The sequence below is a fragment of the Physcomitrium patens genome, chromosome 24, assembly GCF_059467195.1.
Source record: "Physcomitrium patens ecotype Gransden chromosome 24, ASM5946719v1, whole genome shotgun sequence".
NCBI classification, from domain to species: domain Eukaryota; kingdom Viridiplantae; phylum Streptophyta; class Bryopsida; order Funariales; family Funariaceae; genus Physcomitrium; species Physcomitrium patens.
Window position 1 is genome coordinate 7,821,188 of NC_143433.1, and position 18,613 is coordinate 7,839,800.

The following is an 18,613-nucleotide window of genomic DNA, read 5'->3' on the forward strand; positions in this document are numbered from 1 at the left end:
TTCTATAATATCTGGAGATTTATCAGCTGGAATAAAGTAAATTTTGACGTAATAAGTCGAGGACTTAAAGGCGGAGCTGCACTCAAGATTTGAATGAGAATTAATGGTTGGAGAAGGAAAAATTGCAAGTCAAGATTCGTCATCAACTTTCTAGGTGGCGGTCAAGGAACATCAGTGTGGATTTACTGCGTTTTCTTACAATCTATAAGTTAGATTGGATTGAAACTTCTTGAGCATTTAGAAGATTTACAAAAACACTAAATGTAGAAGTTTTATAACAATCGGATGATCAAATTGAGAATTACAACTTGCCAAAGATCGTGGTCTAGGGTTAGGGTTTAAAAATTAAAAAATTATAAATTATAAATAATTATAAATAATAAATAATAAATAATAAATAATAATAAATAATAATAAAATAATACTAATAAAAATAAAATAGAATAAAACTAACAAATAACAAAAGAATTTGTACTTATAATATCTTGAATTTATTAAAAATAGTGTTGCTAAACACTTTGTATTGGGAATAAGCTTTTACATTGAAATCCGAAATAGTTTGTATTTAGATGGTTGAAACCTACTAAACTACTTAAATACTTGTAAAATATCGTTTTATCTTCCATAGCCAGATGTCTGTTGCGTTGTCGTGTTGTAACACGAGTATACCGTGAAAATATAAAGAAAGGGGACTTTTATTAATGTTCAGTTACCTCGAATATTGGGAGCAATGACCAACTCCAGTGCAAATACTGAGTGGCCAGGTTCAGTCACCCCGTTACAGTCAGCCGTGGCATACTGAAATACTCCGTTCGATTCCAATAACGGGAGTCAGCAGGAAGAGAAAGGACCAATTCACATGACGGATGAGCCTGGTTCGAATAGCCAATTGGATCCAATTTCAAGAATCCAATCCGGGTCCTCTTACCCAATATGAGACCTGAATTAGCCGGGCAATCCAATGCAGTCCAATTACAAGAAAATCCAGGTCTTACTACGAGCCTCAGCCAATCTGACGCGAAGGACCAATTTGATCCAATTACGGAGACATCCGGGTCTTACTACTGGAATCTTAGCCAATATGAGACCTGAATTGGTCGGGCGACTCAATATGGTCCCGATTACGGGGTTTCGATTCTGTTTCAAGCTGTCCTGTTCTCTGTGCCATTTCAGGGAACGTTGTTTTCGGTAAAAAGATCTCTTAAAGGTAAAAACGGGGGAGAAAGCTCTGACGGTGGGAGCCAATTCGAGATCCAAGACGAAAGATTGAAGAAATTCAGAGGATAAGGTTAGGGGAGAGAATAAGTTTTTGGGGAGTTTTTTGAAGAATCAGAGAGCTAGCTTCATGCTTCGGGCGGGGAAAGAAGACAGAGAATTGGGTTTTTTTTCTTCATAGGGTTTTGGGAAGACTGAGGCAATCGTTGCTGAAGTCAGTATTGTAATGGTGAATTGCGATTTTTAATGAAGTAGGTTTGATTACTCTTGACTGTTTTGTGAAATCAAGTTACATCTGTGATGAAGAATTAAAAGAGTGTCTATAGGATTGAGTATGCGGAATGAATGAAATTTGTTGAGTTAATCTAACGAGACAATCAGTGGATACAAGATCGTGAGTATAAAGCGGTGTCAAAGATTAGCAGTTTAGGTTGTTCGGGGTTCTCTGTAGCGTCTAAAGACCTACCGGCCGAGACAAAAAGGACTTTGGCGAGCAGTCGAAGGGCATCCGTATAGATTTACGATGTATTCTTGCAGTCGTTTATATTCCAACAGTCAAAAACTGATAGACTGCTTGACTATTGGCGAATCTCTATACTACCTTCTACAGCCAGACGTCCAGCACGTTCTCGAGCAGGAAAGCACGTAATACGACAAAAGTGGAGAACTCGACGTGAAAGCTTGAGGTGGAAGGTATTGGATTTCGGTTGATTTTATCTTTATTTTATAGAAAACGAAAATAAAAGTTTTGAAGGATTTTTGAGAGGAGTTTCTGGTGGGGATTCTTCTAAAGGACAAAGTATGCACATGGATCCGTCTATTGCTAGTATGTTTCAAGCCTTCTCATTATCAATGCAGCAACAGCAAAGCAATGATCGAAAGGAAGCTTTGGCAACCAAAGCATTGCAAGTAGTGGTCAATAAAATTGATCAATTTGATGGGAGGAATATTTCAAGGTATTTAAGATGTTATGTTTGTGAAGTGAAATTAAATCGGGTTTCTGAGAAGAAAATGGTTAAATTATTTGAACTTGCCACGATACCGGAGATAAGAGACCACATTACATCGATTACGGATCATTATGGGAATTCATGGGAGGTTTTTTCACATGCATTGAAAGACGAATATTTCTTGGAAGATGCTGATCGCGTTACTAAGAAGCTGTTTCTGGAATGGATTGAACGGCCCAATAAGAATTTACAAGCAACAGAGCTACTAAAGAATTTGAGAGGCAGTACTCTCAATTGTCGAAGGTAGAGAAATTGACATTGGAGCCGAACAAAGTTGATCTATTTCTTCAAGCTGCTGATGGAGAATTGCAAGGGAAATTAGAACTCCTTCTTGAAGACAAAGAAGAAGATGAAGGATTGACAACAAAGTGGAAGAATGTTGAAGATGTGGTGGGGTTGCTTACAAAAAGAGAAAGGAGGAAGGATAGGAGCAATATTCCAAAAACAGTACAAGCACCCAAAGCTCCAGTACATACAACACCACTAACAATGCCTACAGTTCAACCTTCGACATTCTTATCAAAGAAAGCAGATATGGGGATGGAAGAAATTATACGAGGAATGCAAGATCTTCAAATCAAATTGACAAGACTTGAAGAGAATACTTCTATAAACAATTCGAAGAATGTTTTAAAACAAGGATATGTACAAAGATGCATTTGGTGTGATGACGCTTCACACACTAGAAAAGATTGCAATGAATTTAATAATATGATACGGCAGGGAATTATTTGTTGGAAAGATGGGAAGATAGTATTGAAAGATAGGGAGGATCTTCTTCAAACCAATTTTGGCAAGGAAAGAATGAGAGCATTGGTTCAAGATTACCTAAAAGAGCATGAAACAGCAGCTTGAGAAAGTGCAAGTTATGGTGCTAGAGTAGATGATGAAATTGGTGGAAGTACGGAAATTAGTGAATTTTGGACTTCTGCCGTTTCTACAATGCAAGAAGGGAAATTACCTTGAGAAGCGTTATTGAGGACTGCAGCTACAATACGAGGTAGAACAGGTTGGAAGGATCCTGTTGAGTCTCTTTCAGTTCATGCATATATTGCTAAGAGCCAACATGAAGCTTTGATGGAAGAAAAGAGACGAGGAAATTTTGATGATACTAGAGAAGGAAATTCTTCTAAGAGGCAAACTCGAGGAGACAAGGCTCGAGAGGCAGCTTCACAAGAATTGCCTGTAAAGGATACCTCAGCATCATTGGGAGAAAAAACAAAGGAGACAAAAGATAAAGGCAAATCAATTGCTTATAAGCTACTTTCTGACATTGAAGCGGCAACAAATTTGAAAGGGATGTTGGAAGAACGTATATTAAATGCTAAGGTGGAATTCACATTGAAAGAAGTTTTGGGAATTGCAAAGAAGGAGTTTCATGATATTATCATTGACAGCATTAAGCGAAAGAGGCAATTAATGGGCGAAACTGGAATGAGTCATGCTATTGATGCAAGAATATATAGAGATGAAGAAGAGGTTGATATTGGTTACAAGCAACCAACAAATGAAAAGAATGGATATAATCAACAAGTATGTTTCAAAGATTATAGTGATAAGGAAATAGAAGCTTTGAGCCATTATACTCGAAAGCATTGGGCAAGGGCAACTACTGAGGTATTGGTGAAAGTAGGACATATAGAAGAACCAATTGTTGCTTTAGTCGACCATGGTTCTAAAATAAATCTCATGTCTAAAGATCTTTATAAGAAGCAAAAATGGCCAATTGATATGGAACATGGATGGGTAATACGAGCAGCTAATAATACACGGGGCGAATTATATGGAGCTTGTTCAGATGTCAAAATTCGGATTGGGGATGTTGCGACGGAGCAACATTTCTTTGTTCAAGATACAACGTCTTATCCGTTGATTTTAGGACAACCTTATATTACGGCAACACGGATGGAAACAAAAGTACTTGACGATGGTTCTGCTTATGCAAGGGTACGAAGCGAGGATGGGAGGAAAGCTGTACAATTTCTAACAGTACCTCCTAACCATGAACAAAATCGAGATAGGTTGAGGGAGAAACCATTGCCAAAGATTGTTGAAGGATTTAAGGATTTTGGAGAGGTACCACTGTAAAGCGAGATTATGGAGGCACAAAAGAGGAGGTACTCTCGCGAGATGAAGGTGCCTTTGATGCGAGTTTTATTGGTATATTGGAGAATGGAAATATTATGTATAAGAAAGTTGATGATTTTGAAAGAAAAGAAAGAAAAAGATTATATAATATTGAAAGAGAATTATGCAAGTTAGGTACATTACAAGATGATGAGAGGATTTTAGGTGTTTATGAAGAAAATGGACTGGAAGATTCATTGGAATTGATTACATCTATTGGATTAGGGGATAATGATAAGATTGTTGAGATTCATTCAAGAGAGGTTTATACCATACTTGAATCTTTTCAAGTACCAGAAGTCACTGTAGAGACGAGATATAAAACGGCAGATAAGAAGGTAAAGCCTCTTGCCGGACCATTACTAAAAGATTCTAAGGAACAAATGGGAGAAGCATCAAAAGAAGCAAGTTTAAGAGATCCAATGAGTATTAGACATCAGTTTACTAAAGAGACTTTTGATGAATTGAAGATTGGTTCTAATGGTTCTTTATTGCCAGAGGAAATTACTTGCTTCAAAAAGATGTTGACTAAATAAGGTAGATTGTTTGCTTTCGAACCTCATGAAATTGGGTGTATCGATCCGAATATTATAGCGCCTATGGTTATTTTCACTGTACCGCATGTCCCTTAGAATCTAAGACCGATTCTAGTACCGAGGGCACATTTACCTAAATTGGTGGAACTATTAAAAGAAAAGATAAAGGTAAAAATATTAGAACCTTCGTTTGCACCGTATTCTAGTCGATGGTTTACGGTACCTAAGAAGAATGGGTCACTACGATTTATTCAAGATATGCAACCGGTGAATGTAGTAACTGTCAGGAATGCAGGAATTGGACCTATTGTGGATGAATTTGCTGAGGCGTTTGCTGGAAGGGCGATCTATTCAATGGGTGACTTGTATTCAAGTTATGATCAATTTCAACTTGTCGAAGGAAGTAGAGATATGACAACAATGAGGACACCACTTGGATTGGTTAGAATGTGCACTCTTCCTCAAGGCACGACCAACTCAGTTGCGCATATGATGAATGGAATGAATAAGGTATTGAGAGATTTTATTCCGGAAAAGACTATGCCTTTTCTGGATGATGTTCTTATAAAAGGGTGCAGAGAAGGAGACAAGGATGAAACTTTAGATACGAGGGGGTGTCGCAAATATGTTGTTGATCATATACAAGATTGTGAAAAGATTTTAACTCGGCTTGGAGAAGTTCATCTTACATTATCGGGTATGAAGTCCGTATTTGGAGTACGAGAGGTTGTGATTGTTGGACATTTATGTGGATCTTACGGAAAAAAACCAGATCCGACTAAAGTTGATGCAATTGGAAAGATGAAAGAGGATTGTGATTCTTTAACAGAGGTTCGTAGATTTTTGTGTGGATGTGTATTTTATCGAATCTGGATCCCTCATTTTGCTCACTTAGCGGATCCATTATATGAACTGTTATGCAAGGGTTATGGATTTAAATGGGGAGAAAGGCATATTCAGGCAATGCAAAGATTGAAGAAATTATTGATGTCACCTCCAATATTGAAGAAGGTTGATTATAAGTGCAATAGACCAGTGATTCTTACTAAAGACACTAGTCCAATTGCCATTGGATGGGCTATGGGTCAAGATGATTCAAATGGAAATAGATTTGCAGTTCGATTTAGGGCTAAAGTTTTAAGTATTCGTCAGCGTGCATATTCGCAAGTCAAAAGAGAACTTTGGGGAGTCCTTTCGGCTATGAAAGCTGAAAAGGACTATTTGATTGGGGCAGTAGTAGTAATTGAAACAGATTGCTTGCCATTGCTTGGAATGATTACTAACTGTTCAACGCCAGATATTGCAATGTTGAGATGGATTGCTTATATTAAGTCACTAAATCCGGAATTTAAGCATATTATTGGGAAGGAAAATTTAGTAGCAGACATGCTATCTCCAGCAAGATACGAGAGGGAGGATGAAATGGTTGAAGACATTGATGACGTCGGATTGAAATTCTATTCAATATCAAATCTCAACAGAGAAGACAAGCTATTTCTTGAAGAATCTTATGAAGGAGAATTATTGGATATTGGTCATTACTTGAATACCTTCACTAAGCAGGGGAATTGGTCTACAAAAAAATTCAAACAAATAAGAAAAAAAACATATGGATTTTTACTTTGAGATGGATTCTTATGGAAGAGACCGAAGAAAGGAATTGGGGTGCCACAATGAGTGATAGGCAAAAAAGAAGAAAAACTAAAATTATTAAAGGAGTTTCATAATAATTTATGGGTAGGGCATAGAGGAATCTAGGCTACTTTTGCTAAACTCAAGGAACGATATTGGTGGAAAAATATGTATCGAGATGTGCTCTCATTTGTAGAGTCATGTAAAATCTGTCAATCGTATTCTAATATCCGACATCGAGATGGTCTTCATCTTACGTATCCTCTGGCTATTCATTTTAAATGGGTTGTTGATTTGGTTATTATGCCAGTTGGGTTATGGCAGATGAGATATTTGGTTTTAGCTCGTGAAGATTTATCAAATCAAGTAGAAGGAAGAGCATTGACGACAAAATCTACAGAGGGGATTTGTAGGTTTTTGCTTAAAGATGTCATTTGCTGCTACGGATGCGTAGGAAAAATCACTGCAGATCATGGAGAATTAAATGCACAAGAAGCTTGTAAGTTCTTTGAAAGATGTGGAGTTAAACTATCACTGACTACTGCTTATAATCGAGAAAGGAATGCAAAAAGCGAACGCGGTCATCCACCGATTGTGAAAGCATTAGTTAAAGCTTGTAATGGGAAAGTTAAAGAGTGGCCACGGCTTTTGTCATTTGTATTATGGACTGATCGAACAACACATAGTTCGGTGACAGAATATATGCCAGTAGAACTTATGACAGGTCGAAAACCAATTATGCTGATTGAAGAAAAGGTACTTACTTGGAGTATGTTACCATGGGAAGATGGATTGATAAGAGAAGAACTTCTGGCTATTAGGATTCAACAATTGGAGCAAAGATCGGAAGATGTGCAAATAGTATTGGAAAGGTTAAAAAGAACAAGGTTACAAAACAAGGCGTGATTCGATAAGCAACATCGATTGAGACCTAAAGCAATCGAAGAAGGTGACTGGGTACTTGTTTATGACAATAGTCTGGATAATCAACATAGTACCTTGCGGAAATTTTCAAAATGTTGGTTTGGACCATATGTAGTAACAACTGTTCATGATAATGCGACTTACTCATTACGAGAGTTAGATGGTACAAAATTAAAAATACCAATTGCAGGGAAGCGAGTTAAAATATTTAAACGAAGACACGCGGAGATGAATATGGAAGACCTTAATGAAGGTATAGAGATTCCCCAGCTAGAGATTGAAAGTGATTTGGATAATGAAGGTGACGAAGACGAACTGGACAAAGACGTAGAGGATATATTCTAAATCAAACAACAATTGGATAAATTGGTGCATACCGGAGGATGCACAGGTTTAGAGGGGGTGGATGTCGTGTTGTAACACGAGTATACCGTGTTCTTAAGCAAGATAGCATATAATACGACAACATTCTCAAGCAAGATAGCATATAATATGACAACATTGTCATATTATGTAAAGCCTTCTTTGAGAATGCATCGAGTACCTAGTTGTGGAAGGTAGAAAGAGTATTGGAACAATAAGATTTTAATTCTAATAAAATCCTAAATAACTCTAATTAAATCTTTTAAATGCTAATCAAGCTTTATTCAATCTAAAAAAACCTCAAAAAAATTATGAATGAAGCATGAAAAAATCCTAAAGAAATTTAAAAGAAGTATTAAAATAAAATCCAAAATATATCTTAAATAAATTCTAACCAAACATACTTTAATTCTAGTAAAATTTTAATCGTTCTTACTTTAATCCAAAATCAAATTCCAAATAAACTTGAAACAAATCCTAAATCCTAACCGATTTGTAAATCCTAAACCAATTTCTAATCAAATTAATCTAATCCTATGGCAGTTTAGAACCTCAATATCTATTAATTATACTATTGATCTTGCTTAAGATTTTATATACTTTTCAACAACTAAGTTGGAAATAAGCACACAAAATTTGAAGAAGATCGAACTTACCAAATAGAAGTTCAATCCTAAATTTTGCTCAAGTATTGGACAACCTCCTACTTTAATATTAAACTTCCAATCCAAATATTTCCTTCATGAACCGTTGAATTGCCTTCAAAATACATTTAAACTATGAAAAATTAAGTCTATTTTTTATAAAAAAAAATAAAAAAAAATCACTTCAATCCAATTAATAGATTACTAAAGATCTTAAAAATACTTACTAACCTTCAAATTCCAATTTTTGAGACCTCAATCCACAAAAATCTTTATAAACTTTCATTAACTTTGAAAATTTTCCAAAATCTAACCATTTGATTAACTTCAAAATCTTCACACATATTAAAAACTAGAACACCAACATATTATCCAAAATTCATCTATATATACACCATAAAACTCAAGAAATCCTTAATTTTCTAAATATATATATTTTTTTAAAATCTCATCCAACCAAGAATATTATTAACTTTAAAAATCTCCCAAAAGCTGAATATTAACTTGATTGATATAAAACAAATGGTCAAGAATCTCTTTGCTAGTTTGATCTCAAACCCCACTCTTTAATCTATTAAAGAATTCTAAAGTTGCTATAGGTTTTGTGCTTCAAGGACTGATTTCAATCCAGATTGACAACCAATCATCTCGGGATATCAATATTTAATAATTCAAGGTACTTTTTACTTGAACATATTGATAATTCCCTTCTCAATGTGTCTATATTAATTACTTATCTCATTTATTTTGATTTGAGGCATTTATGCCTCTACAAAGCAAATAGAAGCTCCTTCTTTTAAAGTCAGCATTAAGACTAAACTTTTTATTACCTTTCCATCATTTATCTTTATTTTTCTATTACATCTTTCTATTAGGCTCTTCTATAAGAACATCCTTATTTTTATTTTTCACCATATAGTTATGTTACTATACAACAACATTACCACATATCTTTTAGTTAGATAGTATATATAGAGATAAGAGTGAGGCCTTTCTCATATTTATCAAATATTTTTTTGCTTTTGATTTAGTTTCAAGAATCTTTAATTTTTTAATCTTTAGTAGTAGTTATTTCTATATATATATATATATATATATATATATATATATATATAATTCTTTTTTATCATCTTTCTTAAAAAAACATCTCACTTATTTATTTATATTTTTTGAATTCTTATATTTGATAAATTGATAAGAATATATTTATAATATTAGAGCTTTTTCTTTTTCTAGTTAAGAATAGATTATTTCTTTATCTTGATAAGTCATAAGTATATTAGAAGTTGTAGATTATTTACTTTTAAACTAATATTATTCTTATGTTTTTCTTTGTTCTTAAGTCCTTTCTTCTATTTATCTTAAATAATATTAGATATCTTTTTTTCTATTATATTATCATAATAGAGCTTGCTGAAATAAAGAATGTAATGGCACAATAAAAGAATTAATGCATACAATATATCAACTCAATTTACTACTATAAGCATTAATAATATTAGTAGGAAGTAAAGATATAAAGATGATATCACCAAATCATATTACATTAACATATAGAGCTACATTAACATCTACACCAAATTATATCACTTCTCTTATCGTAAAACATTCTTTAAGCATTAAAAAACCAAAAGTTACATTTTATAAGAAATTAGATGGCATAAGATCAAAGTTTCAAGGATTTATCAATCAAGTACAATTGGTGATTGAACTTTAACTTCAAATCTATCCAAATCTAAGATAACAAGTTAGGTTTATTAAAATACTACTTTTAAGTCTTATTTTATCATAGTTTTATCTTTTTTTGAATAATATGATCCAATATTATATAATTTTTAAAAAATTGGCATAGTTTCAATCTATGAATAGAAAATATGATGTAATTTATATTATAACTAATAAGATTTATAATTTTCAAGAAAAAAATCAATTAATAACTTTATATGCTTTATAATTTTGACAACTTTCAACTAATACCAAAAGAAATGATTATGTATTCACTAGCCAATTTCTCTACGGATTATAATATGACAAAAAAAATTGATGTTGAACTTATATGACTTTCAAACATTGAATCAAGCAATTGACTTTGTTGTGAAGTGTAATAATTGGATTTTTGAATTTTGATTTGAGAGTTGCACAAGTAGGCCATAATATTTTTTACAATTTAATGGCAACACCAATGCCTTCTTGATACATACATTTAGAAATAGAAGAAATATAAATTGATACAATGTATTTTAAACCTCTTACTAAGTAAGAATAAACTTGATGTTGTTAAGAAGGATTGTACTTATATTATAGATAACCTAAGTACATTACTCAACATTATTCAAAAAAATGTTGTAACTATAAAATAAGAAGTATGGCTATCAAAGAAGATAATTTGTTGAAAAATAAGTTTGTTCAACTATAATAGGAATCATGCGGCTGAAATCTTGTACAAAATCTAGTAAAAGTCATGTTCTCTCATCAAAATCCTTTCTTTGTTTTACAAATAAATATTTTTTTTTGGACCTAAAAATCACAAAACTTCTCCTTTGCTAGATTGAAGAGTCTTACTTTGTTTTTTTAATAAAGAGTTTATTAAAAATATAGAATACTTTTAATAAAGAAAATTAAATCTATACATAAAGAAGTTATAAATGATTGTATGTTATTTTTTGAAAATGTTACCTATAAAATTATTCTTATGGATGTAGCAACAAATAGTTATAATAGCTTTGTAATATTTAATATATTAAATTTCTTTCTTTAATCTAATTATTTTAAATTTATTGTGATTAAAAAGTATAATCTTTAAATAGATTAAAAAATTTATAATCTTAATTTTTTTCAAATATAATTAAGAATTTTTTTAACTAAGTAGAAAGTCATAATTTTAATACAATCAAATCCTTATTTTTAGGTACAAAAACTTTCATGCATATTATTAAAAAAATTATATTTTTTTATTTATGTCAATTCTATTTTTAATAATAAAAAGACTTCATGTAGTATTTTAAGTTTGTATAAAGATTATCAAGATGTTTTTGAAAGAAGAACAAAAATATTCTTTCAAAGCATTATTCTTATAATTATTTGAGTGACCTTAAAGAAAAAGCTCAACAATTATTTGGACCAATTTATAGTTTAATTAAAAATGATTTAGTTGAATTCAAATAATATATTGATAAGAGTTTAGCCAAGACTTTTATATGCTATTTAAAATTTCCAATAGGAGCTTCTATCTTCTTTGTAAATAAAAAAGATAGATTACTATGGATGTATATGGATTATTGAAGATTCAACAAAATTACCATTAAAAAAAATATACTCTATTTTTTATATCTAAACTTTTTGATAATTTGAATCAATCTAAGATATATATTTTATACTGTTCAAGTTGACTTCTTAGAATACATCATTACAAATGATGGCCTTATAATAGATTCTAAGAAGATTCAAACTATCATAAATTAGAAGATTCTAAAAACAATAAGAGATGTTTCATATTTTTTGGAATTTTTCACTTGCTATTGAATTTTTATTAATATTTTTTTTTAATATATAGGTCTACTTATACATTTGTCTTATAAAATAAACTTAAGTAGAATAAAGAAGCTAAAACATCATTTGAAGCTTTGAAGATAATTTTTATAATTGCACCAATCTTATATTATATTATTATCTCATGTGAAGCTAACTTGAGAATGCTCCAAGTATTTAATTATAGAAAGATATAAATTTATCTTAAATTTTGATTTACAATCTAAAACAATCCAATTATTATAAATACATAATAACAACCTTAAAAAAATCTAAGATATATCTTATTTTATTTTAATCAATTTCAAAAAAAAACTTGAACAATCTTTAATATATTTTAATCAAATTCTAATTAAATACTAATCAAATTTAATTTTAGGATTTAAGATTTGATTAAGATTTAATTAAATTCTAAAATTTAAACTCTAAACCAAATTCTAAACAAAATCTATATAGACTTTAATTGAATCCTAATCAAATCCTAAATAAATCTTAAATAAATTATAAAAAAAATTAAATAAATTCTAATCAAATTTTTATTAAATTCTTATACTAATCTTAAAATTTAAATAATTATTAATTGAATCGTTTATATTCATCAAATATTTTTATTTATTCTAATTTTTAAGAAAATAATAAATACATAAAGTTTTAAAAAAATTAAATTTATCAATTGAAAGATAAACCTTGTAAACCACTTAGATGTCAATTGACCTTTTTTTCCAACCTTGATGTCAATTTCTTAGAGCCAATATCTTTGAATTTAATTTTCTAATTGCTTTCAAATTTTTTACAATTATTAAAAATCAAGTTTGCTACTAGCTTTCTAAATTTTATCTTTATTCAACTAATAGATTGTTGCAAATCTTTGAAATCCTTGGCAATCTTCAAAAATCTTATTTCTAAGACCTCAATCTACTTGAGTATTAATAACTTTAACATAAATTATTTGATTGTACTTAAATTTATAACACAAATTTGGTATATCTATGATTAAAAAATCACAAAATTTCACCTGTAGATATATTACAAATCTTACAAACTTTTCTAAAGTATAAACCATTTACATTTTTCAAAAATCAAAGTCACTCCAAAAAGATCTTAATCTTGAAGATCTTTAATAAAATCATTACAAACTCAAATCACTTGATAATAATGTTTAAAGAACTTTATTCTAATCTAGTCTCAAATCCCTTTCTCTATCATCCAAAGAATCTCAAATTTGTCATAAAGGTATGATTTTATACAGAAGATTTGATTTTCATTCAAATTCAAAACTAGTCTTTTATTAATAACATAATTTATTTTTTTGAGGTAAATTTTGCTAAATACTATTATTTATTTTTACCTTAAAATGTCCATGCTATTGATTTTTTCATTCTATTTTTTGTCTTATTTATGATCTTATAAAATAAATAAAAGGCTATTTTATAAAAAGATATTATTATCACTTATTAATTTTATTATTCTTTAAACTATTATCTATACTTTTAAGCTAATTTATTATAATATTTTCAATTAAATTATTATATATATATAGATATATATATATATATATATATATATATATATATAATATCTGATTTATGATAAGATAATATTAAAAAATTTAATACATTTTTTAATTGAAATATATGCATCAAAATTTGCCTTGGATGTGGTATTACTACAGATAGAAGAAAATAAAGAATCTCATCCTATAGGTTTTCATCTAAGAAATGTTTTAGTAAACAACAATTTTTTGAATAAAATACAAGATCTATAACAAATATCTTTTTATAGATCTATGTGGAAAGTACTTTTAGTTTAGTAATTATTTATATAAATAACAAGAACCTCAAGTATTTTGTATAAACATGAGTCTTAAATCTTTGGCAAGACTATTGAAGCATGTCTTTCTCAAGATATGTATTCAATGTCATTGATTAATTAGAAAAATAGTAAATTATATCAAATTTTTTCTCTAAATATTCTTATCTTGCATCAAAAGAAGAAGATGTAACTTTTTATCAACAACAAACTATTTTTTTGAAGCTAGACCAATTTCATCTTCAAGTAATGAAATCAATATTTACTATTGATTCATTTTTTTTTAACCAAATTCAATCAAGTATGTCATTAAATCCTCTTATTTGTAATATGTAAATTTAATCTAACTAAATCTTAAGATACTTCTAAGTTCAAGTTCAAGACCAATCTACTTTATTTCAAGAGGTATTTATAGATTCTAGAAGGTGAAGTACAATTACATACTCTTCAAACTTATCCTGACTTTCAACCTACATGATATTTTGGATACAATGGGACTTCAAAATTAATCTTGAGAGATTTTTGATAGCTTCAAATATGAAAGTCAATTAAAGACTTTATACAATCATGTGATGTTTTTTCTAGATCAAAAATACCTTATTATCAGTCTTATGGACTTTTTCAACTACTACTTATACTAAAACAACTATGATATTATGTTTTAATGGATTTTATTACAAAACTTCTAATTCTAAGTTCTTATGGCTTCATATTTGTGATTGAAGATTGTTTCACTAAGATGAAACATTTTGTATCATGTACAAAAGCTATCACACGTGATAAAATTGCTAAAATTTCTTTGATAATATTTATTGCTATTATGGATAGTCAAGGGATATTATATTGAATAAAAATATCTAATTTTTTTTTGAAATTTTGAAGAATACTTTTCAAAAAATTGAAAATAGATATAAAACTATCTTTGGCTTTTTATTATGAAATTAATAGATAAATTAAACAAGTGAATCAAGTTTTTATCAAAACTACATGTGATAATGAAGGCACAATTATAAAAGAATTAATAACAAAAGATAAATATTTATTATAAAGAATAACATTAATTCCAACTTGGCAATAAGTTGTGGTTGTTCTATTGTAATATAAAGACTAGTTGCCCTTGTAACAAGTTAGATTATTGTAAACTTTGAAAAAAAAATTATTTGAAAATAAATCAATCTAATTACATATTAATTATATTTACCAAAATCTATAAAGATCTACTCTAGATTGTTATATTATGTGAAGTCTTATTTGAAAATGTATTAGATACTTGGCTATAAAAGATAAATTAGAAATTATAACAATAAGGTCCTAACATCCCTAATGGAATCTTAAATAAATCCTAAGTAAACCTTAACAATCCTAATCAAATTTAAATTAAATTCTAAAAGAATAATAAAGAAAATTTTAAAATTTTAAAAATTAGTTTGTTTTAAATATTAAAAATAGAAATAAATAATAAATAATAAATAATATTTTAAATTCTAAATATTAAAACTATAAATAAATAATAAATAAAAATCCTAAAATATAAAATAGAAATACTGAAGAAATAACAAAAAATCCTAATCAAGTTTTAATTTCATTTTTAAAAAATTCTAATAAAATCCTTAAAACATTTTTTAAAAATCTTAAGTAAATACTAATCAAATCCTAATAAAATCTTAAAATATTCTAAATAAATTCTAATCAAATCCTAATCAAATCCTAAATAATTACTAATCAAATTATAATAATTATTTTAAAATCTCAATAACTATTGATTAAATCATTGATTTTTATTAAATTATCTTTTTACATTTTAATATTCAAGCAAAAAATAAGCATAAAAAGTTTGAGATTATCAAACTCACCAATTGAAAGAAAGAGCTCTTATTACACTTAGGTGTTGACCGTCAATATTTTCCAATGTAGATGTTAATCTTTTAGTAGTTTTTATTCTTTATTGTACCATTCAATTGCTCTCTAAATTAACATAAGTATAGAAATCTAAGTTCACTATGTTGTCTCAAAGTTTTGCTTTAATTAAAGTAGCAAATTTCTTAAGATCAAAAAAAAAACTTACTAATCCTAAAACTTAAATATTTGAGATTCTAATCCAATTTTAATTCATATATCCTTTAATCTAATTATTAGACTGATCTCAAATTTATAGAATACATTTAAGATAAGTACATTGATAAACTTATAAAATTCCATTCTTATACTTATTAAAATATTCACAAATTTCTCAAATATGTAAGTTTCTTTTTAGTTCTCAATATTCAAAATCATTGAAAACATCTCTCACTTTGAAAACCTCTTTAAAATTCAAGATTCTTCTAAATTACTTAAAATTAATACTAAAACAAACTTATCAAAAGTATTTTTCTAATTTCATTCTTTATTTTGTAAAAAAATCTTAGTATTATTATAAGTATGTAGTATTGTGCCTTAGGATCTGATTTCAACCCTAATTTATAATATGTCCTCTCCAAATATCAATTCTTGATTTCTTATGCTAATTTCTACTATAAACTAATCTTAACTTTCTTCTAAAGATGCTTTTATCCTTAATTTTTCTAATATTCTTTTTTTCTTTAATTATGATTGTACAAAATAAATAGAATTTTTTTTTTAAAAAAAAAGTATTAATATTAAATATTTTTACTACCTCTCTATCTTTACCTATTTTTTGTTATTATGATTTTTTATTACATTCTTCTATATTTTCTTCTTTCTCCATATAGTCGTATTATAATACAAAAAAATATTATTTGTCTCTTCTTAAGCTATACAAAACAGTGAATATCTTAAGAAGACAATAGATGTCAACTCTTCATACAAAAGTAGACAACAATCACAAATTTGTAGTAGTAGAGGTCTTAGATTTAAGGTAGCACTAAAATAGATTAATAACTTATATATTATTATAAATATAATATAAATAAATTCTTATCAAAGCCATCCAAGAATCTTGCAAATGCAATAATAAAAATTAATGCTTTTCATTGATGACATTTATCAATATTAAGATGAAGAGTCAAAAAATCTTTAGAATAAAGCAAAGTATGTTAAATGCAGATTATATTCTATCTTCTATCCTTATTTATATTTTTTTTATTTGTAGTCCTAAAAAGATAGAAAATAAACAATCAACAAATTTCATTCAAGAAATATTGTTTGTTAAATTGCTAGATGAGACATTATGATGGTCACAACCTTTAAGACAACATAATAGAATAAAGATTCTTAAAAACAATACATTTTTCTTTGAATAAATGGTAAGATACAATACATTTGGTATTGTAATCTTAGAAGAGATTCTTGATGTTTAATAAATTTATTAGAAGTAGAATCCATTTGTAATAGTATTTTAATTTTTTTTTTAAAAAAGTTATGAAGGCTTCAAAAATGATCAAATATTAAGGCAGTCTTCTTCTATGGTATCAATTTATCAACAATCATTAAAAAAAAAAAAAAAAAAAAAAAAAAAAAAATAGAATATATATCAAATTATCACTACATAAACTTTTTTAAGAAGTGATTACCACTTCTTATACAATTTGTCTTTAGAAGATAGGATAATTATATGGACACACATGTTTATTCCAATAGTTACTTAGATAATAGATAAAAATAAGTAAAAGTAGATAAATTTCATAATATCTTATGAAATAGCTTCTTTGAAGCTGTAAAGATGTGGATTTGTATTTTTACATTTTTGTAGATGATTAGTAGGTTAAAAATTTGGCCAAAAACTTGACCATATGTTATATATGTTGAACTCTTGTAATATAAGTTAGACATGTGGTGTATGTGTAGAAAACTTGCATTGCAAATTAAACAAGTGTCTTATAAGTTGAACATGCATTGAAGGTCTTATAGAATGTTACTATGTAGCTTCTAATTAGATAGTATATATAGAGATAAGAGTGAGGTCTTTCTCACTCTTTTCAATTTTTTTCTTGCTCTTAGCCTAGTTTTAAGACTTTCTAATTTCTTAGTCTTTAGTAATTATATATATCAAAACTCATTATTTACAATCAAAATTTTAGAATCTCCTTGAATTGAATCTTTTGTTGTAACTTTGGCACTCAAGATGTATATTAACTTGTAATCTTGTAATTTAAAACTAAAATAAATTCTATAGCATGTTTAGTTAAGATTAAGTGACTACTTTTAAACATCATTAGATTAGGCTACGTTAAATCAAATACCAATTTATAATACTAAATTAATATTATATTTCTTTCAAAGTTAATAAATTATCAAAAAATATACTCCAAAAATAATTTTGTACCAATTATATTTTTAAACCACTTTGCAGAGAACTATACATTAATTAAGAGATAGAAGACAAAAATATAGTAAAACATAGTTAAGACAATATATTACATGAGTAGCATGGACTAAATTTAATTATTATCTAAATTCTATTGAATTAAATCTATTATTATAAGTCCTATTAATAAATATTAATTGGTAGGTTTGTTAAAAAAAATTAATATTAATTATATACAACAATATTAAAATATAAAGATTTAATTTATTAATTAAGTATTAGTTAAGATTTAGAAGATTTTATAACTTATAAGAGTCTTGTTAAATAAAAGGACAAAAAAATAGTCTTCTTTGTATATATCATCTTTTAAAAAACTATAAATAAAAGCTAAAAGACAAGAAGAAGATAAAATAAATCATAACATTTTGATAATTAATGAATAAAATAGAATTTATAGTTGATATAAATTAATTGTATCCCTCAAAAATATTTATCAAGATATCTTTGATTTAATATTAGTATCATATAAATATTTTAAAACTGATTGAAATTTATTTGAAA